The sequence below is a fragment of the Oncorhynchus keta genome, chromosome 6 (genome assembly GCF_023373465.1).
Source record: "Oncorhynchus keta strain PuntledgeMale-10-30-2019 chromosome 6, Oket_V2, whole genome shotgun sequence".
NCBI classification, from domain to species: domain Eukaryota; kingdom Metazoa; phylum Chordata; class Actinopteri; order Salmoniformes; family Salmonidae; genus Oncorhynchus; species Oncorhynchus keta.
Genome location: NC_068426.1, coordinates 25,020,347 through 25,043,674, shown reverse-complemented (window position 1 = coordinate 25,043,674; position 23,328 = coordinate 25,020,347). Strand labels below are relative to the sequence as shown.

Genomic DNA, 23,328 nt, shown 5'->3' with positions numbered 1-23,328 from the left:
TGAGATGTTGTGAGGAGTTGCAGTGCAGCCCAGGCACGTTTCCTTCTACTCTGCAGAAAATCTCCAAACCCTCGGGGGACTCATATGACCCATCGAAACATGTTCTGCCCCATTTGCGCCACCGAGACAAGAAATGAGAGAGAATATTCTTCCCATTGTTTCTTCAGCACAACAACAAAAAACTAAAACTATCCCCAAAACAACACAGAGGGAAGCGACCATTTATCTAGAGCCTCCATTACCAAGCGGAGTGCTGCTCCCCCATGGCCCGCAATGCATCAAAAGTTCAATTAAAGTGAGATATGTAGACCTGGGAGTCTCTCGGAGGAGCGATGATACATCTGGACATGGGCTATTTACTCGCAGTGCAGTGTGTGCAGGAGCGGAGCGGCCTAAAGTGAGCGACAGAGGGGGTTCGGAGATAGATGTGGCCCGGCTCACAGCGGTAAAGCGCACTCCACAGACAGGGTCATTTCTCAACCTCCCCAGCTCTGTCTTTCTGTCTGTCAGTATGTCTTTCAGGTGTGCTCACATCATGAATTATTATCAAACATACATTTGCCGGGAACACTCATGGAATGCCAATGAGAGGAATAACTAAAGTGCTGAAATAAGAAGTTGCATAATAAAAGTCAGACAGCATTAAAGTTGGAATTTAAAAGCTCAAAACTAATGCTACTGTCTATCACATTCTTAACACTAGATGAGTGTATTTGTGTTTCTTTAACAATGGGCAAACATACACAGAGGATGCATTTACGCTTTTTACTACCCAATGCTTTACATTATGTAACCTCCACATCTTAAACAGTGGCCATACATACAGTACACTCAAGTATGCCCTCTGCCCTTTAAAATCCACTTAGCAGTGGTGAAACACACTATAGTATGCACCATGTCCTTTACTAATGCCCACATCTTGAACAAGGAATGATATAACCACATAACGAACAGCTCACTCTTGGCTCCTTCACGTCCACTTGAACACATAATGTATGAGTGTGGCATGCAGAAACACCAGCGGAGGGTTCCATGAGCCTGGGACTCAATGAGACGGCTCATCTAATGACAGTGAGACGCTGCATATGAAGCACTAGCCAGCTAGCAAGAGTGCTACGCTAAGACAGTAAATGCACTGAGAATTCCCCATTGGGCCTACGACGGTTCACTTGGCTAATCCACAGGCCTAAGCTCAGAAAACAAACAGACTGGGCGGGCCATGTGGGCAGCAGCCACTTAAGCCCTGACCTGCCATGACTGAGGAGTGGCTGCCTGCCTGAATGTGTGAAGGAAGGAGGTTAACTGGGCCCATACATATTGCATGGCTCCTTGGCGCTCACTTTGTTCTATCGGGGAGGCGGAGATGCTATCCCAAATAAGCCCTGTGAGGCCCCGTGGCGCATCTCTTCAAACAAATCGTTTGTCTCTTTAGTGTGTTCGGCAACTGCTATCCATATACTTTATCATGCTCTCTCTCTTCCCCTATCTGTGTAACTGCCTTTCTCTCTCTCACACACACACACACACACACACACACACACACACACACACACACACACACACACACACACACACACACACACACACACACACACACACACACACACACACACACACACACACACACACACACACACACACCCTGTGACTGGCTATTGGCTATTGATATTGTCTTCTAAATCCAATATGTTTGTTGAGATTGGCTTTAAATCATGCCTGTGTGCTGAGCCTCTGCGTGTCTCGCTTGTCTCTGTATGAAGATATCATCCAAATACACTCTAATTGATATCACTTAGGGGAAAGATGCATGTTGTCCTTTTATAGTTGCGGTTCTTTTTTTTCTTTTTTTGGTATTACAGCAAAGCTCTGAATTGAGCAAGTCAACAGTCAAAACAGGTTTCTAATAATTACAAAACACAAAGCTAGGAATGGTTGCCAGCAAGAAAAAATTATGTAATTTCAAAAGTTGAACTACCAAACTGGAAGTCAATTTCCTTCATAGCAGAAAATGGTTGGAGATGCAGGTATGAGACATACTACAGGACCAAAGGTATGTGGACACCTGCTTGTCCAACATCTAATTCCAAAATCATGGGCATTAATATGGAGTTGGTCCCCCCTTTGCTGCTATAACAGCCTCCACTCTTCTAGGAAGGCTTTACACTAGATGTTGGAACATTGCTGCGGGGACTTGCTTCATTCAGCCATAAGAGCATTAGTGAGGTCGGGCACTGATGTTGGGCAATTAGACTCGCAGTCGGTGTTCCAATTCATCCCAAAGGTGTTCGATGGAGTTGACGTCAGGACTCTGTGCAGGTCAGTCATGTTCTTCCACACTGGGCCTCCTGAGTGGAGCAGAGGTCTAAGGCACTGTCACCACAGACCCGGGTTCGATCCCAGGCTGTGTCACAGCCGACCTCGAGCGGGAGACCGTGGCGCACAATTGGCCAATCGTCGTTAGGGGAGGGTTTGGCCGGCCAGGATGTCCGTGTCCCAACACGCTCTAGCGACTCCTTGTGGCTGCCTGGGCGCATGCATGCTGACTTCGGTCGTCAGCTGTACGGTGTTTCCGACACATTGGTGCGGCTGGCTTTCAGGATAAGCAAGCAGTGTGTCAAGAAGCAGTAAGGCTTGGCAGGGTTGTTTCAGAGGATGCATGGCTCTCGACCTTCACCTCTCCCGAGTCCATACGGGAGTTAAAGCAATGGGACAAGACTGTAACTATCAATTGGATATCTTGAAATTCGGGAGAAAAAAGGGGTTAAAATGTACAACAAAAAAGTAAATAAAAAAAATGACCTAATAAAAAAATTATCCCACATTGATCTCAAAAAATAATTTCTGTTTGTACCTCGCTTTGTGCACGGGGGCATTGTCATGCTGAAACAGGAATGGGCCTTACCCAAACTGCTGCCACAGAGTTGGAAGCACAGAATCGTCTAAAATATGCTGTAGCGTGCGTTAAAACTTCTTAGGGATATCCCACTTTTTTGCAATTTTCGCCTAAAATGACTTACCAAGTCTAACTGCCTGTAGCTCAGGCCCTGAAGCAAGGATATGCATATTATTGGTACCATTTGAAAGCAAACACTTTGAAGTTTGTGGAAATGTGAATTATTTGACAAAGTTAGAATCGTTCAAGTGAAGACGGCCCGCGTTATCGGCGTGCCATGAAGGCATTGCTCTCTGACCAAATATGGTGTCCTATAGCATATACTACACCCCTATTGATATAGTGAAGTCTGGTTGCGTTCTAGGATCTCTGAAGAATACATACAAATGTGATTTGACCGGTTGAAACAACATTCAGGGTTAGATTTTCACAGATTCCTTTTTTTGCAAATTGAACGAGTGTAAATACAAAATCGATAGTGCATACTATATGGACCTTTTTAGGATGTGAAAAATGATTTTATCTAACAAAATGACACCCCATGGTATCTCAGGGACCCTTTGGATGACCCTTTGGATCAGAGCAATATTTCAGAATGTAAATACACATTTCACCTTCAGAGGTGAATTTATCGCGGTGTAAAAAGTGTTTTGTTGTTAGGAACTCTCCTCAAACAATAGCATGGCAATTTGTCGCAGTAATAGCTACTGTAACTTGGACAGTGCAGTTATATTAACAAAAATGTAAGCTTTCAGCTGATATAAGACACTTATTTGTATCAACATTTGTTGTTTCTCTAAAATCTACGATTGTGACACAAGGCGCTGCATGATTTAGAACTGTCCCGTTGACGGGACTCCGATACCTAAGTTCAGATTTACTTTCACTGGAACTCAGGGGACTAGGCCGAACCATGAAAAATTGCCCCAGACCATTATTCCTCCTCCACCAAACTTTACAGTTGGCACTATGCATTGGGGCAGGTAGCGTTTCCTGGCATCCGCCAAACCCAGATACGCCCGTCGGACTGCCAGATGGTGAAGTGTGATTCATCACTCCAGAGAATACGTTTTCACTGCTCCAGAGTCCAATGACAGCGAGCTTTACACAACTCCAACCGCCGCTTGGCATTGTGCTTGGTGATGTTAGGCTTGTGAGCGACTGCTAAGCCATGGAAACCCATTTCATGATGCTCCCGACGAACAGCTATTGAGCTGGCATTGCTTTCAGAGGCAGTTTGGAACTCGGTAGTGAGTGTTGCAACCAATGACAGATTATTTTTGTGCCCTACCTGCTTCAGGACTCGGCGGCCCCAATCTGTGAGCTTGTGTGGCCTACTACTTCGCGGCTTAGACGTTGTTGCTCCTAGACGTATCCACTTCACAGTAACATCACTTAGAGTTGCCCGGGGAAGCTCCAGGAGGGCAGATATTTGACTAATTAACTCTTGGAAAGGTGGCATCCTCTGAAGGTCACTGAGCTCTTCAGTAGGGCCGATGTTACTGCCAATGTTTGTCTATGGAGATTGCATGGCCGTGAGCTCGATTTTATACACACATTTGAATGGGTGTCCACATACTTTTGTATATGTATATAGTGTAGCTTATTGCAGATAGCTGAATATGGAGGATTTAAAAGATTACAGTACCTGAAGTAATAGCTACTAACAGCACTAGGCTTTCAGAATAATACATTTGTTTCCTTTACTTATTTCCTTTACTTGACACTTTACATGTTATACTTTCCTTTCTTTAGGACAATGTTGGAGGCACTTCTGGGACCGAGGGTCTTTCTCTCCACTGAACGCCCAAGCTAGCTTCTCACTTGCAGCTCAATGAGCCAAAGCCTCTGTGTCCTTATTTTCCCCTTCAGCATCTTCCTTATCTCCCCTAGTCCCTTATCTGCAGTGACAGTGGGTTAACAGTGTCTTAGAAGCATTGGACAGCCACTTGCGCAGTGCCCCAGTCCATGAGTAGATCTCATGGGCTCACACATCGAATAATGAAGTAAGCGACATATTTTTGTGTGCGAACCCATTAAACATTTTTGTTTGTCTCACACCTCCCAACACCAGAAGACAACCTTACGGCCACACAGCAGCTGTTTGGTAAACCCCACTGATACTCTGTTATCCGAAGGTTAGCAATACGAACAAGCACATGTAGAATTTCATAGAGAATGCTAACTAAATGCTAACTAGCGCTTTGCAAACATTTTATAGAGTCTGTGACCTAAACTATACAAGTATGTCCAAAATGCTACTCCCAGTTTTCTGCACGCACAAAACAAATATTATCCAGCAAGGCTCTTGGTCCAGGAGGGCATTATCTCCTGTTACCAAGCGAATGCTTGATTTTGGAAGAAGCTAATCACTTAAATAGATAGCTAACTAGCTACTAAATTAGCAAACCATATGTACAACTACAGAGCATGTCGCACATAGCTTTTAAACAAACACCACATGACTGGAGACACCGTCAAGCTTCATTATGAATAATTATGTGACAGGTGAAATTAAGAATGCTATCTTTAAAAAAAAAAATCTTCTTAAGTATTGCACAAGTTGACTGCAGGTATTTACTTAAAAGTAGCTACAAATATTCACATTTATTAAAAAACTTCAAAGAAACAGTTTTGACGGTATTGAAAAAACATACTGTGGCTTTTTCCAAATACACTGGGATACGGTATAACGCCCAAGCCTATTGTCTGCACACGTGTTTGTCTGTATATGTGCATCCGCCTGATCAAAGTTGGGCAACAGAAACCAGTCATGGGAGTTAGCATTCTATTTAGTATTTGTTGGCATAACACTGGCCCTCAATGGGATCTCACATTCAATATGTCTGCTAGGAGTGCAGAAGACTGGAAAGGTGAAGGGGATTTACTTCAAGTGGCCGCTCCACATCTCAAACAGCCAGCTCTCCTCCCTCTCTTTTCCTTCCCTCCTCCTTGTCTCTCTCCCTCTTTGCCTCATTTCCACTCTTCCTCAGCCCTCCCTCGAGATCTCATCAGTGAGAAACCCGTTGATACAGAAAGAGAGTGAGGAAGAAGATGGCAGGGGGATCAGTGCTCTCTACTCTCCAGTGGGGACATGGCGGTAACTGTCCTTATTCAATGTCCACCACGACTACATAAAAACACTGGGTGGCTGGGCGAAGTACAGTAACACGGCTAACAAGACATCCGACTGTCAGGCAATTTATCTGTCAGGGCTATGCCAATTATCCCCATATCAGACTGTTATGCTGATACAGAGTCACAATATATCTATTCACAATGAGATGTCATACAACAGACCGGGCACACTTTTTCTCATTCACTCAGGTGGGTTTTGCTGCTTAGGAAACCAGGCAAGGCTAGAGTGGCAACAGTTATGAGGCCAGCTTACGAAGGCACTGCAAGTTTGGACTTCAGAGGAACAAAACAAATCTACAAGAGCCATGCAAATTCATGGTGGCGGATGTATCCATGAGGGAAATGTGGTTGTCATTAATCTTAAGAGCCTACAAATCCCTGCTTCTTTAGTCTCTAGTCAGTCCACGGGGAAGAGAAAGGATGGGAGACCAAATATCTCTCTCTCTCCACTCTCTTTCTCTCTCTCCCCACTCTCTTTCTCTCTCACTGTCCATGTCAGGCTGAGGGATTGAAAGAGACGGAGATAAATGGAAGGGAAATGGGAATACTCCCCAGCTCTGATTCCCTTTGTGATTTATTCAATTTACTGTTGTTTCAAGGCGAGTCTGGAGGGGCAGTCTGAGCCTGCACCCAGGGATGGCACAGCCATGACAGTGCTGCCTCTGGGAGCGTGACGAGAGAGAATGGAGAGAAGAGAAAGAATGGTGAGAAGAGAGAGAAGACTAAAAAAGAGAATTGGGGTGGGCTGAGAATTGGAGTGGTGGGGCCGAGGGAGGCAGGAAACAGGGGAGAGGGAGACGGACATAGATGAGGCCTGAATGAAGGGGAAGATGGGGGATAGAAGACAGCAACATGAGAGAGAAAGAGGAGATTGAGAATGGACTTGGGGGGGAAAGAAAACCATACAGAGAGAGAGAGAGAGAGAGAGAGGAGAAGAAAGGCAAGACCAAAGGGAGAACAGATCAAGAGGGCAGGGCAAAGGAGGGCGATAGAAGAGATCAAGAACCGGAACATCTCAGGAAGAATAAAAGAAAACTAAAAACCCCGAAGGTGTGCACAGAGGAACAGGGATGAGACCCAGAGAAATCATCAAACACAATCAACATGGACATATTTTAGGGAATGAAACATTGCACATCCCATCACTATGATGAAAGCAGTGTTTCTAAAAGCCATCTGGAACTTGATGTAAAAGGCCAAATTTAATCTCTCCATAAAGATGAATATTTTGTACATTCTAATTGGACTATAAATAGGTAAATATGACACCCACGGCTGTCCTACCTCCTGCAGAAAAGTGTTCTAGTTCCACTGGATATGACAGTAAACACCCACCAGGCAAACATGAATTGAAACAATACTTTTTCACCATATTTTATTAACATATTTTTTGATTGAATTTGTATATACAGTTAAGTCGGAAGTTTACATACACTCATTAAAACTCATTTTTGAACCACTCCACAAATTTCTTGTTAAACAAACTATAGTTTTGGCAAGTCAGTTAGGACATCTACTTCGTGCATGACACAAGTAATCTTTCCAACAATTGTTTACAGACAGATTATTTAATTTATAATTCAATGTATCACAATTCCGGTGGGTCAGAGGTTTACATACACTAAGATGACTGTGCCTTTAAACGGCTCGGAAAATTCCAGAAAATTACGTCATGGCTTTAGAAGCTTCTGATAGGCTAATTGAAAATTATGTGGATATATTGAAGCAACATCTCAAGACATCGGTCAGGAAGTTAAAACTTGGTCGCAAATGGGTCTTCCAAATGGACAATGACCACAAGCCTACTTCCAAAGTTGTGGCAAAATGGCTTAAGGACAACAAAGTCAAGGTATTGGAGTGGCCATCACAAAGCCCTGATCTCAATCCCACAGAACATTTGTGAGCAGAACTGAAAAAGTGTGTGCGAGCAAGGAGGCCTACAAACCTGACTTAGTTACACCAGCTCTATCAGCAGGAATGGGCCGAAATTCACCCAACTTATTGTGGGAAGCTTGTGGAAGGCTACCCAAAACGTTTGACCCAAGTTAATCAATTTAAAGGCAATGCTAGCAATGCTATCAATTTAAAGGCAATGCTAGCAATACTAATTGAGTGTATGTAAACATCTGACCCACTGGGAATGTGATGAAAGAAATAAAAGCTGAAATAAATACTTTTCTCTGGTATTATGCTGACATTTCACAGTCTTAAAATAAAGTGGTGATCCTAACTGACCTAAAACAGGGATTTCTTACTTGGATTAAATGTCAGGAATTGTGAAAAACTGAGTTTAAATGTATTTGGCTGAGGTATATGTAAACTTCTGACTTCAACTGTACATAATAAGTAATAATAACTGTAGATAGTTTTTGTCTCAATTATACAGGGTTTCCATTATGGTTCACATTTGTCAAATCTAAACAAATCAAATTTTATTGGTCAGATACACATGGTTAGCAGATTAATGGTTAATGCAAGTGTAGCAAAATGCTTGTGCTTGTAGTTCCTACCATGCAGTAATATCTAACAAGTAATCTTACAATTTCACAAGAACTACCTTATACACACAAGTGTAAAGGAATGTATAAGAATATACACATACAGTGGGGAACAAGTATTTGATACACTGCCGATTTTGCAGGTTTTCCTACTTACAAAGCATGTAGAGGTCTATAATTTTTATCATAGGTTCACTTCCACTGTGAGAGACGGAATCTAAAACAAAAATCCAAAATCACATTGTATGATGTTTAAGTAATTAGTTTGCATTTTATTGCATGACATAAGTATTTGATCACCTACCAACCAGTAAGAATTCCGGCTCTCACAGACCTCTTAGTTTTTCTTTAAGAAGCCCTCTTGTTCTCCACCCATTACCTGTTTGAACTCGTTACCTGTATAAAAGACACCTGTCCACACACTCAATCAAACAGACTCCAACCTCTGTATCGTGAGATTTTGAGTGAAAACCTCCTCCCATCAGCAAGGGCATTGAAGATGAAACGTGGCTGGGTCTTTCGGCATGACAATGATCCCAAACACACCGCCCGGGCAACGAAGGAGTGGCTTCGTAAGAAGCATTTCAAGGTCCTGGAGTGGCCTAGCCCGTCTCCAGATCTCAACCCCATAGAAAATCTTTGGAGGGAGTTGAAAGCCTGTGTTGCCCAGCAACAGCCCCAAAACATCACTGCTCTATAGGAGATCTGCATGGAGGAATGGGCCAAAATACCAGCAACAGTGTGTGAAAACCTTTTGCAGACTTACAGAAAACGTTTGACTTCTGTCATTGCCAACAAAGGGTATAAAACAAAGTATTGAGATAAACTTTTTTTATTGACCAAATACTTATTTTCCACCATAATTTGCAAATAAATTCATTAAAAATCCTACAATATGATTTTCTGCTTTTTCTTTCTAGTTTTGTCTGTCATAGTTGAATTATACCTATGATGAAAATTACAGGCCTCTCTCATCTTTTTAAGTGGGAGAACTTGCACAATTGGTGGCTGACAATACTTTTTTGCCCCGCTGTACATATGAGTAATGTAGGGTATATAAACATTACATAAAGTGGCATTGTTTAAAATGACTAGTGACACATTTATTACACAGAATGCTCTCGATTGTGAAACTGTAAAAGTTTGTGAGTGTGTTGGTTACAAGCCAAATTTCTTCAGCCTCCTGAGTTTGAAGAGTCTCTGTTGCGCCTTCTTCAGCACGCTGTCTGTGTGGGTGGACCATTTCAGTTTGTCCGTGATGTGTACGCCAAGGAACTTAAAACTTTCCACCTTCTTCAATACTGTCCCGTCGATATGGATAGGGGGGTGCTCCCTCTGCTGTTTCCTGAAGACCACGATCATCTCCTTTGTTTTGTTGACGTTGAGTGTGAGGTTAATTTCCTGACACCACACTCCGAGGGCCCTCACCTCCTCCCTTTAGGCCATCTCATCGTTGTTGGTAATCAAGCCTACCACTGTATTGTCGTCTGCAAACATGATGATTGAGTTGGAGGCATGCATGGCCACGCAGTCATGGGTGAACAGGGAGAACAGGAGAGGGCTGAGAACGCACCCTTGTGGGGCCCCAGTGTTGAGGATCAGACGATTCAATCAAATAACAATCATATTTGGATGTTGATCTGACATCGGCTACGTAGGATGGTCCCTCTTAAGGAATGGTAAGAAGGACCAACTAATCGCTAGTTAAGTTTATGGAAAACAAGCTAATTAATTAACTAGTAGCTACCTCAAAGTGCATCAAGCTGTTTCCATTAGTCCTGCCTTGTGTACTGCAGGCTGTTGGGTACGTAGATACACACTCTCCAAGAGCCCACTGGGTTCTGACCGACAACATACACAACTCTGCCCACCTACTTAACCCTCTACCCCCTGTAGATAAACAGAAAACCCTAGAGAGTATGTTGTATGTGTGTTTTTCACACATATATCTACAGTATAGAAGTCTCCCCTTGCCCAAGTGCTTGAGTAGAATAGCACTGGCCGTGCTACAAACTGCGTTGCAGGGAAAAGAGGTACCTAATCTTCAATCTTTGCCTTTGAAAATGGGATGACAAGAAAAATTGACTGAATAGAGAGCTCCAAATGGGTCCAATTGGAACTTTTCTGGAGCCTTACACTCCTTCCAAATGATGCCCAGAGAGAGAGAGAGAGAGAGAGAAAGAGAGAGGTGGTGTGGTGGGTGTGAATGTTTGGCCTGCTCTGCCCCACTTACCCATCCACCTCCTGTGTCATGCACTTATCTGCTGGGTTTTGTCCCCTGTAATGATCGGCAGAAGAGGAAAGCAAGCGAGATGTGGGCAGGAAAAGCTTGGAGCTTTAAAACACATAGTCAGACTGTCTCAGACATCCAGGGAAAGGACTGCTGTTCGAGAAATACCGAGCACACACACACACACACACACACATGCACGCACGCACACACGCACACACAGACAGACACTTTCTCTTCTCCTAAAGACTTTCTCTCCGGGGCTTGTACTTATTGTCTAATTTCTGTCATTTCCTGCCTCTCAAGAGCTTGTAATGTTCAGAGTCAAACGATTTATTTTTGACTACCACTGCCTTCCTTTGTATTTCCAGCCTCTGCTGTTTTTTTCTGCATAGTCTCTTGCCACGGGCCTGTATGAAATATAAATGTGTTTCTTCCCCTGCCTGTGTGCCAGCTGAGGCATTGCGGGTCACAGTCTGATCTCACGCTGCTCCAAGAGAAGCCATGCCAGGACTCTACTGCCACAAATTGGCTAAGATATACACCCGTGTAGCCCAAAAATATTGAAATATATTTACATTCACTTATCTACTGTGATCTACTGGAGAATTGCTGGGAATATTTATGGACACATTACGGCTACTTTGTGCATGTGCCTGCGAGAGGTAACCTGGCAACAAGGATTTATGTGTCACCCTTGGCAAGAGGAACCTGGCCCCAATATTGAAGGCTTTAGACACTCTCCAGCTAAAGAACAGACCTGCACATTTGATTCCCTAGCATCTATGCTCAAGATGCAGTTTCAGTTAAAAACAACCAGCATTCTGTCAGACAATGTACTTGTCTGGCTCAGTTGGTAGAGCATGGCGCTTGAAACGCAAAGGTTGTGGAGTCGATTCCACCAGTACAAATATATATATATATATTTGAAAAGATATGCTTTGGATAAGAGTGTCTGCTAAATGCCCCAGCCCCACGAAAAAAAACACACATATTGAAAATGAAATCTTACCATGACTGGAATATTTACACAACAGGTTGATATTACATTATCCAATTGTTTCGCCCTCCAGTTGTTCATTTCTATTTTAACTCATACAATCTCCACCCTTCATGGAACTCGAATGGCTTCTTATCAGTGCATATGTGTTGAAGCACCATGCATATAAATAATGCCCTTCACTTCAAGTGTAGAGCAGCAAAATGAGATACAAACAGCCCATCGAAGGAACTCATCGCCTGAAAGGAACGCATCGAAGTGCACCCCCTCTTATCAAAATCAAATAAAGGAAGAATAACACGTATGATTGCTCATGCGTTGGTGCCTCTCAAGCTCTCACGAACTGCCCAATTGATGTGATCTCACAGCCTGTGAGACATTTACATGCACTGAGACTTCAATTCCCAGCATTCATCAATGACCTCACTTCATCTGTAACCTTGGATACACCAGATTGATTACATTTGGCTCTGTGGATGAAATTCAGGTCCATACAACGTCATGAAGTCAGGATCCATTACTTAAAATTGTATCTACTTAGTCAATTGTTCAGATTGAAACTGCTTCAAGTGTATGCCCATGTCTAGCTACAGTAGCTCCATTCTTGCTGGCTAGTTTTAGAAGGTAATGAAGTCTATGAAAAATCACATCAACCACAACAGCCGAGAAGGGTCTGTCTGCGACCCGCGTCCTAGCCAAGATCAGGGAAGAAATTATTTTATCAATGTTTATTATTAGTATTTCTGCAAAATCACTGGATGTTTTGGAATCAAAACATTACTGCACGTAAGGCGCCAATGTAAACTGAGATTTTTGGATATAAATATGCACATTATCGAACAAAACATACATGTGTTGTGTAACATGATGTCCTATGAGTGTCATCTGATGAAGATCATCAAAGTTTAGTGATTAATTGTATTTATATTTCTGCTTTTTATGACTCCTATCTTTGGCTGGGAAAATGGCTGTGTGTTTTTTCGACTTGTTGGTGATCTAACATAATCATATGTTGTGCTTTAGCTGTAAAGCATTTTTTAAATCGGACATGATGAGTAGATTAACAAGATGTTTACCTTTCATTTGCTGTATTGGACTTGTTAATGTGTGAAAGTTACATATTTCTAAAGAATATTTTTGAATTTTGCGCGCTGCCTTTTCAGCGGAATGTTGTCGGTGTTCCACTAGCGGAACCCCTGCGCTAGAAAGGTTAATTACATTCTTTTACTTTTAGATTTGTGTATTGTTGTGAATTGTTAGATACTTCTGCACTGTTGGAGCAAGGAACATAAGCATGCCACTACATCCGCAATAACACATGCTAAATATGTGTATGTGCCAAATAAAATGTGTTTTGATTTTAGATCTCCTAACTTGCCATATTAATTATCCTAACCTGCTACATTCTTCCCTGGTCTTGCTCGGAAGATGCGGGTCAAAGTCAGACCATATTGTCAAAGACAGCTAAAACATATCGAATAGGCTGACTGCCTCCTCGTGGGACAGATGTAACATAAAAAAAAAAAGATATTGTAACTCACCGCTTTCCTGGGAGCTCAGGATTTCATTTGAAATTGGAGTGCCTGACTGAAGCCTGAGATATGGTATCCATTTTAGAAACTCCTACAGCCAGACATAATTTAGGGTGTTCCTAATATGGATGCCATACTGGCAACTGAATCGCATGGCAGGAGCCATAACTCAAATTAATCACAAATTTACACTGAGTCACTGTGAGTTGTGAAGCATCCCGAGTTCCCCCAGCTTCAAAAACAATAACTTACTGTAGAAGGCAACTGTGGAGAAATATCACCGGGTCCTGCAACAGTGATACTCAGTAATTACCAGCACATGTAAGGGCGGAAATGAACCAGGAAAGACATTATGTAAATGTAATTATTACAGTGTGCCAATTCATCACACTCTGAGATAATTCAGTTAATGGAATGTGCCATAAAATATAATGCTTTTTCCTCAATTGCATATTGAGTGAATGGGTTGGCGGAGTAAAGGCAGCAGCTTCAGGCGCTCTCCTCGACCACTCTACACAACAACAGAAAATCACTAGGCTATTGGCATATTGTCACTGTATCTTCCACCAAAACAACCATCACTACCTGAAACAAAATCAATAGCTGAAGAAAAAGATGTGTTTGTTAACCTCCTTGATTCTATAAGATTGGAGGATTATTTTAGCGTTGTGTTTGTGTTTACAGGTATTTGAAGTGCTACACTTGAGGGAGTTCTCCAATTTGATTACAAAGATTCTCAATTGCTTCCTCTGGATTTTTTGTTGTTGAAATGCAGCTGTATAGGAGTTTTTGAACGGAACTAACGCTAGACAGAAATGCAATAGCTTATCTACAACAAGTCTGATTCTGAGTTGAATCCTCAGGCTCCCAGTCTTTCTCCTCCCTGTGGAGTGACTCCAGACTAAAGAAGCAGGGATATGTAGGGCCTTAAGATGAATAAAAAGCACATCTCTCTCATCGATACATCAGCCACTGTGAATTTGCATAGCTGTAAAACCAATATTCTCTGTCTTTAAGATACAACGAGAGAGGACATGATTGATCTGCTGTCATTGGATTAATACCTTTAGGGAAAAGCTCATCATGTATAATATTGCTAAATGGAGTAGACCAGATTAGGGCACGTGGAGTCAATGAAACGTCCATTTTGTGCCGCACACCCCCCCTGTGTTGCAGTTGTTCACTGTGCTGTGCTGTAGTTGAGTCCTCTGAGGATGCTGAGGTGTGATGTTTCATACTAGGACCTGTCTGTGCTCTTGACCTGCAGTTAGACACTCAACAGTTGAGAGAGAAATATCAACATGCCTTTAGAACAACACAGATATCATACTGTATATCACGATCTGTGAGGTGCCCGTTAATGTTAAATGTGTGGGTTGGTAAGTGTGAGCTTTAGCTCCACGCTACATTATGTTGATTATATTCAGTAGATCCTATACCACTACATCAAAATGTAGCTGCTACTAGGACACACCCTATACTTCTGCTTCAGTGAAGGCTCCTCAGAGGAGGAAGGGGAGGACCATCCTGCTTAGTGAATATTCATTTTTGATAAAACTATACTAAATATATTCACTTCATCAAATACCAGATTAAAACACACTGATTTGAAATGAAGATACATTTGCAATGAAGATACATTACAGTAGTCTCAACAACACACTATAGGCTAGGACCATGGTGTAGCGGTAGCCAGAGGACAGCTGTTCACCATCCTCCCCTGGCTACACTGACTTCAATATAACATTTAGGAGACTCGTAGCCCTTGCCCTCTTCCACAGACCTACAGGGTAAGTATTACCACTTCCGGAGGATATCCTCAACCAACCAAAGCAAAAACCCTGTGCTACCCAGGAACACTAGTACAGGACATCACAAGGCTGCTTCCGCCTGTTCTACAACAGATGCCGGGAGCTGACACTGTCGTAGTCCATGTGGGGTCAAACGACATCAGGAGGGCTAGCTCGGAACATTTATTTTAAAGAACTGATTTTGTCATTAAAAGAATCCAAAAAACTGCCAATAATTTCAGGTCCAGTACCATTGTTGGGCCGCAGGTGTGAAAGATTCAGCAGACTGCTGGCATTACATATCTGTCTGAAAGATTACTGTAGCTCTGCTGGAGTCACTTTTAAAGATAACTTTGACACCTTCTGGAAACAGAAGATACTCTACAGGAATGACGGTCCATCCAAACCATCTTGGCTCCTCATCTTGACTTTTCAATGGTCCAAGAGCAGCTTAGTTAATCCTTACCATTGTGACAATGAGTTGTCATAATGTTGCATCAAATGTACATGATCCTAGGGGCATTGGCAAACACAATGTAAGTCACTTTGACACAACTTAATTTGTGTCCCTAATTGCACCGAATATCTCTGTTTATCCTAAAGCTATTGTATGCTGTAATCATGAGCCTATGAACCAGAGTTACACTGTTAGCACTGAGGCGGTGTGTCCTAGTAGGAAGACCACTTTGTGCAGCTCACCCTGCACTATCAGCTCCAATATAAATAACATGAGCAAGTCTACTTCTGATAAGCTTCCCAGTAAAGCACTAAAAAGAATCAAGCAACCCAGAAAAGTGTTAAAAATAGCTCATATTGACATATGCTGCCTGAGAAACAAGGTCCATGAAGTCAATAACTTGCTTGGAACAGACGACATTCATATTTTGAAACTCACTTCGATAATTTACTATTCTTGGGTAGCGGAATGACTTTAGCGTCCCTCCAGGCCTGAGGGCACACTATCACGTAGCTAGCAGTGGTGGGTGCGGAGTCAGGCGCAGAGAGCAGAGGGTTTTTTGGGTTTGCCGTATTTATTCCGGTAAGAATAAGGTCACGCCAACAACAACAGGCGAAAATAATGACCTCCCCAAAACAGGACACCAAACAGTCCAAAAACATAACCAAACAGAACAGAAAACAAGCCCGCACAAAAGCAGGTGGGCATAGAAGACTTAAATAGCCCTGAACCAAATACCAAACGAGAAACAGGTGAAACCAATACAGGCATAACCAACAGAAAAGGAAAAGGGAATCGGTGGCAGCTAGTAGACCACTGAGCGCCGCCCAAACAGGAAGAGGAGACACCTTCGGTGGAAGTCGTGACACACACACTTCCTAGTCGGTTTAAATTGAAGATGTGGCAAATAGGTTTGGCAATATTATCTGTTATTATTCTCAGTAATTTTGATAAATATGTCAAGTGCAGCATCTGTTTGTTCCTCATCACACCACAGACCATAAATATTATTTACATGATTAACATTAACACTACAAAACTTATTTTATGACCTCTTATAAACTATATTAGGCCCAGCCTTAGGAACGTTGGTTTTCCTAGATATGGCTATTATATTGTGATCACTACATCCTATGGATTTGGATACTGGTTAGTAAAGATGTGATCAATACATGTTGATGATTTAATTCCTGTGCTGTTTGCAGGCACTGGTTACAGTTTGACGTTTTTTCTTGAGTGGGCAACTTGATGAGAGCCAGTCAATGTTTAAATCACCCAGAAAATATACTTCTCTGTTGATATTTCACACATATTATCCAGATACTGACTGTTAGCACTTGGTGGTCTATAGCAGTTTCCCACAAGAACAGGCTTTAGGCGAGGCAGATGAAGCTGTAGCCATATTACTTCAACAGTATTTAACATTAGATTGTCTTTAAATTTTACAGGAATGTGGTTCTGAATATAGACCGCAACATCGCCCCTGTTGTCATTTCTGTATTTTCGGTAGGTGCTATAGCCATGTGTTGCTACCACTGTATCATCACCAAGTAGAGAACATGTCTGTCAACGATTCTTAGACACCATCATCATTCCTAGCCGTGTGGTCAGGTGCCATAACAAGGGATTTAGGAAATTGCAGTTGGCTCAGAACAGGGCAGCATGGCAGACCCTCGGATGTACACTGAGAGCTAATATGAATAATATGCATGTAAAGCTCAAAGTGGAGGAGAGTTTGACTTCCTCACTACTTGTATTTTTGAGAGGTATTGACATGTTGAATGCACCGAGCTGTCTGTCTGAACTGCTGGCACACAGCTCAGACACCAGTGCATACCCCACAAGACATGCCACAAGAGGCTTCTTCACAGTCCCTAAGTCTAGAACAGACTATGAGAGGTGCACAGTACTACATAGAGCCACGGCTACATGGAACTCTATTCCACATCAAGTAACTGATGCAAGCAGTAAAATTAAAGAACAAATTATGAAAATAAAAAAACAGATTAAAAAACACCTTATGGAACAGCGGGGACTGTGAAGCAACACAAACACAGACACAGACACATGTACACACACACACAATAAGATATGCACTATACACACACATGGATTTATTACTGTAGATATGTGGTAGTGGTGGAGTAGGAACCTGAGGGCACACAGTGTGAATGTATTGTAATATTTTTAAAATTGTATAAACTGCCTCAATTTTGCTGGACCCCAGGAAGAGTAGCTGCTGCAAAGCAGCAGCTTATGGGGATCCATAATAAATACAAATACAAATCAAAGCTTTTGCAATGTGAACTGACATGATGTTCGTCCAATCATAGGATTAGGATCAGAGAACAAACCTAGTGTGATGTATTGGGGTTGTGCCACAGAGCATTATGAGGGTTCTATGTGTTGAGAAGAGTGGTGAGTTGGTGACATACTGGATAGAGCCTGAGAGTGAAGAGTGATAGTTGAGTATGTTTTGTTTATTATTCAAATTAGCTTCTTCAAACCACAGGAGACGGAGGAGGTAGATTATATAATATTGTTTTCTTGGTTTTGGGACTTTATTGTTGTGTGGAGTTAGCAAGGCAAAAATAAATTGCACTTATCTTAGTAGCAAGTGCTAATGTTAGCTAGCTACCAGAGTGCAGTTTTCTCCATCAGAATGGCTAGCTAATGCTAACAATGTAGTAGATTTTTTGTTAAAGAACCCCGCTCATTGCCCACATCCAAATTCTTGGAAAAAGCTGCATTAATCATGAGATGGACTAACCTCTGCCTATTCAAACTGCGCAGCACGAGACGGTAAGAAGAAACAGGGTCACAAGCAGCTTATCGGAAAGAATTGGCTTTTACTCAGGGGCACAATGAAAGGGAAAGTTCAGCTAACAAGGGCAACTACAAGGAGCTTGCAGAGGTAATCACACGTTAGGATGCTTTACTTGCTGAGCATATGGACGTTTCTACGGTCTTTTCTGGGATGTCAAAATCAATTCAGAATAATTTGATAACTTCCAACGCATCATCCATTAAAAGTGAGATGAAAAAGAGAGGTTGACGCAGGCACATTTCTTTGTGCACCCTCAAGTAGGCTTTCCAAGATAAGACAGTCACTCCGACAGACATGACCAATAACTCATTATATAAAAGTTGCAGCAGCCTACGCTACAAAAAACGAGACAAATTTTCAGGCTGATCAACAGTAGGCTACTAATAATAGCCCCTGCATACAGCCTATGCGCCCTCTCCATCTGGTCAGGTTAAACAAATTGGTAACATGAATGTGAACATTTGGTTTATATTCAAACTTGGGCTGGCTAGGCTGCCAACCTTGTCAATTAAAAAGGGATGAACTGGAATGAGTCAATCAACATAAGCGTGAAGAAATAGACTGTGAGTAAAAAAAAAAAAATGCCGGCCTACAGTTGCATAGGCCTTCATGATACAAACAAAATCAAAATGAAGCAAGCTCAGTCGTGTGAGTTATATTGTCTATCAGTTGTTGTCTCTGTGAGGAAACCCCCCTGTTAGTTTAGTCTAAATATAATTCATACGAACAAGTATAAGGTTGCTGCAGACTGACATGGTTTTCATACTCCCCAGGGCCAGGAGTATTTTCCAGGAGTTTAAGACCATGTGACCTGATTAGGAAAAACTGGTCCCATCATAGCCCATATAAAACCTTCTTACAACTGATTCATCCAAAACCCAAACCTATGATAGCATTGCTGTAAAGGAATGTATCTGATATTTGAATTTAAAGCTTAGTCCCCTGCTGTTCCCTGATTAAGAGGTGATGACCACTCCACTACCATGGTCAACTTTCTCCTGACATGAACTGAAGCCACGTCTCATGTGCCCACTCATCCACTGGCACATTGAACATTTTCCTCTTCAAGCACTATCACTTTTCTCTCAATACTGTATGTAGAGTCAATCACAAACTACTACTACTATATTGTAACATTAGTACACATCAATGATTTTACTCCATGGTTAGATTAACACACGCTGAGCTCTTTTGTCTAACTGTGTAGTGTATTATGTTATTGTTTTTTGTCTTCCCAGTCAAATCCTGTCCTGCCCTCAGTGGAAGAGTTGAACTTTTCTCCAACGCCATCCATCCATGACAAGACAGTCTTGCACTGAAGCCTCTGAACACCTCAACTCACGCCTCATACCCTCATTCAATCACTGCTGTGATCCCTTCCCAACACTGTAAGTAGCCCTCTCATTCCCATTCCCCATAATATTGTACTATAAATGTCTTTATTAAATGCTTTAAGTTGAAATAAAAGGAGTCTTAGACGATTTGTGAACCGCTTTGTCGTCTCCGTGTAGTCCATACCTTTGCCGTGGGTCTCTCGTCCTCCTCAGTTTTTCAAGTAACCAGCCCCCACTGTTCTTCTTCTAATGTCCTCATTTTCCTTTCATTTACGGCAGAAGAGGTGTTCTCCCACACACCATAACCATCATCATCACCACCAGCATCATCGTCATCTCAATAACAGTACGTCCTAATTGTTTGGCATTATCGTGCATGAGGGTCCTCCCATTAACTTCTACGAGTGCAAGTGAGCCAACAGTACCACCCCTATGTGACATCAGTAGAGAAAAATGGCTGCCAAACTTGGCAACTCTCAGGCAGCTCAGGGCAACGCTTTGGTTCATATCTAATCAGGGTTGTCAACCTTCACTTTGACAAATGGCTGGGAGCTCAGTACAATAGAGACTTTCCCTACTTTACTGTTGCTTCTCTGGGGCATCTCTCTAACTCTACTGAACTCACTCAAGGACAATTAACTGTGGTGGGCTTTTATTATGTTAATTTACTTATGGGAGTATACGTGCATACACACACACACAAAGCATGGCTCTGAGCAGTAGTATGCAAACTACTCTTCAAAATGACTGCAAACTAAAAACACACCAATACTGACAAAAGGTGTAAGTTCATTATGTTTGTGCGTATGTGTTTGTGTGAAAACCAGAATGATAAATGACAAAAAGGTTCACTTTAATGCATTCCTCTTTGCAATTAAAATCCACATATCCCATAAACATACTATACATTTCTCTATCTCCGTCAACTGCAATATGACGGGCCAGGGTTCCACTGCACTGAGGCTTTCTTAACAGCATCAATGTTGATTGATAACAACAGCAGCAATCTCCAGTGTAACATGCCTTTTATAAAGCCTCAATGAGCATCAAATGAACTGGGCCAGGTACAGAAACTTATGACATCATTTAGACCAGAACGAGAGCTGAAGTCTTTAGTGCTGTGAGGAACCGAAGACAGACTACTGGTTCATATTATGTATTGTTAGTGTGGAGCCTAGTGGATTATTCTGACAGTATCAGCCCTGTCAAGGCCACAGAGCCCAGGCCCAATCCATATAAACTGAATTGGAAAGGAAAGGAAGGCCATTTGGAATCAATAGCATGGATAGATTGCATGAATGTGTGTGGAATGTTTCATGATGACTGCACTAACAAAATCCCAGCCCCATAGTTTTACAACACGTGCTGCATCAGGCATTTACATCAATCAACAATAATGGTAGTGCTAATTCCCATAGAATGTCCATGTAGACAAGTCCTTCTCTTGGACAGAGAGAATACTATTTTGTTCTATTCATCCTGTTTCTATGTGTTGACCTCTACTAAGGTCAGGGCCAGCCAGTAATAGAGTGTATCCTGTAGGTGTGAGACAATGCCCAATTTCCAGAGAAGGGCACACAGAATTCCCATTCTTTAATGACAAAAACAGGCTATCAAGTTATTCATCACGTACCACATGATGAACAATACATAACAGTGGAAGATCGGATGGGTCACATCATTCAATGTTAAAGGGGTGGATGGCTTGTTTGAGGAGGTTCCAGACAGTGCAAAGACAGCCAGGTAGAGTGTACTGAGTTCTGACGCTGAGACAGGAAGTCTGGAAAAAAAGTGTTGTTAATAGTCAAATACAATTTGAGTGTAAAAGGTTGGAAAGAGGTCGATAGAGGGGCCAGCTCTACGTACAGTATATCTTATTTTTAGGAGGAAAGCTCAAGGACTAGGGTCAATTTATGTCCTCAATGTGACATTTTTAAACATGCACTTTCAAGAAAAAGAGAAGCAAACTAAGACATTGCTATCCTTGAAGTCCATACAGAAAAACTCAGCTGAGCTTAATTAATGGTTTTCTGCCTGTTTTAGTTTAGCCACTCAATGCGGATGACACTATTTCCTTAAAGCTATGGCGATACAAAATAACAACAGCAGTGATCAAAAGGACACTTTGATGCTTTGTGTACATTTAAAAAAAAAAAATAATCATCATCCCATTTAACTCAGTGGTAACCTAAAAAAGTCCAGGGGCATACAACGCAGCCGTGACAATTTCCACCACTGGCATTGTTGACAACTGAAGCCTTAATTCATCGCTAAATTCTTTCAATTAGCAGAAAGCCAATTAAGAGATAATGCGAGCCTACCCTTTCCATCCCTGTCATCTTAGGCATTGGGGAGGGAGGACCGTTGAGTCAGTGTGAATCGGATGGCCTTTCATCTTTCCTGTCAATGGGCCTTATAGCAGGCATGCTTTCAAATGTCACCACCTCGCTGGCCATATCCACACACAGGGGAGGAATCACTGTGGCGTATAGGACCACTGAGCACGTTCTTCATATTAATTGGCCGTGGCCAGATCTCCTTCATGGCATCTGGGGTAATTGTGTTAGATCTTACCAGAGGTGAAATGATTCGACAGCATTCCATTTTTATGTTGAGAGACACATCATTAAACATCCATTGTTGTTATTGTAGGGACAGCTAAACGATACCGTAAATGGGACAACGGAGCGATTAATTAACCGCAAATAAAGGCGACGAGGCCTCGTTTCACTCCGGGCCAATCCGAGGGAGCAGTGGATGTGCATTTACGTCTGTGTTCCCCCTGTTCGCTCTTCACTTCTCTCCTTTTATTTCACTCATCGTTGTAAACACCACGCAAGTGCTGGTTGATAACTGATGACAAACGAACGGCAGGTGATAAAGGCATAAACCCTGCCAGCGGGGACGCCACAAATCAGCCAGCCATTGTCACTTATGGTGGATGACTGGCATCGCCATGGTGACAGGATGAATTGGAAAGCTCAGTGTGTGACACTGGAGGCAGCACTGAGACAGACACTGGTGATTGATACAAGTTGGTGGATGGATGGATAGATGGATGCTCCTCTCTTTCACCAAAGATACAAATAACAGAGACAACACAGGTTGGTGTTAATGCTAAAGGGAATCCTTGTTCCTTTTTGGGCGACCCGACCAAGTTCAGAAATGTAAGTTATAAATCTATCATTGTCATTGAAAGCAAGTCTAAGAATCGGTAGATCTAGTCTATGTGCAATATTTCTATGCTTCCAGTTCTTAAGTAAATTGTTTTGTCTTTTAATTTGGGTTTTGTACACCAGCTTCAAACATATGAAAATACAATATTTTTGCTTATGGAAAATATGTTTCACAACAGTTTAGATGGTACAATGATTCTCTACACTATACTTGCTTTAAGTCGCATAAACTGAAATTTGTCTATTCGAATTTTAGCAACCATGAAATGGTGCATTTTTAACACAGTCAAGGAATTAATTGAAGTCGGATATGCTAAAGGAGATACTAGCATTCAAGATCATCATTGTCTTTTTTCTCTTTAAGCTGCAAAAGAGGCAGGTGCCTTAATTAACATATTCACTTGGGAGTCTTTAGTGTGGGATGCTTAGTATAGCAGGAAGCCGTGCTGAGGT

General features: G+C 42.1%; 1 protein-coding gene across 2 annotated transcripts in view; it reads right to left on the bottom strand.

Annotated features, from left to right (window-relative positions):
- Positions 1–23,328, bottom strand: part of LOC118384863 (astrotactin-2) — a 529,880-nt gene that overhangs the window by 385,613 nt on the left and 120,939 nt on the right. The window contains exon 1 of one of the 2 annotated variants that reach the window (XM_052521173.1): positions 19,884–20,031. The exons of the other annotated variant lie outside the window; for it this stretch is intronic. The gene's annotated coding sequence lies outside the window, so the exon portion shown is untranslated. Of the gene's footprint in view, positions 1–19,883; positions 20,032–23,328 lie in introns of those variants that run through there. 2 annotated transcript variants of the gene reach the window in all.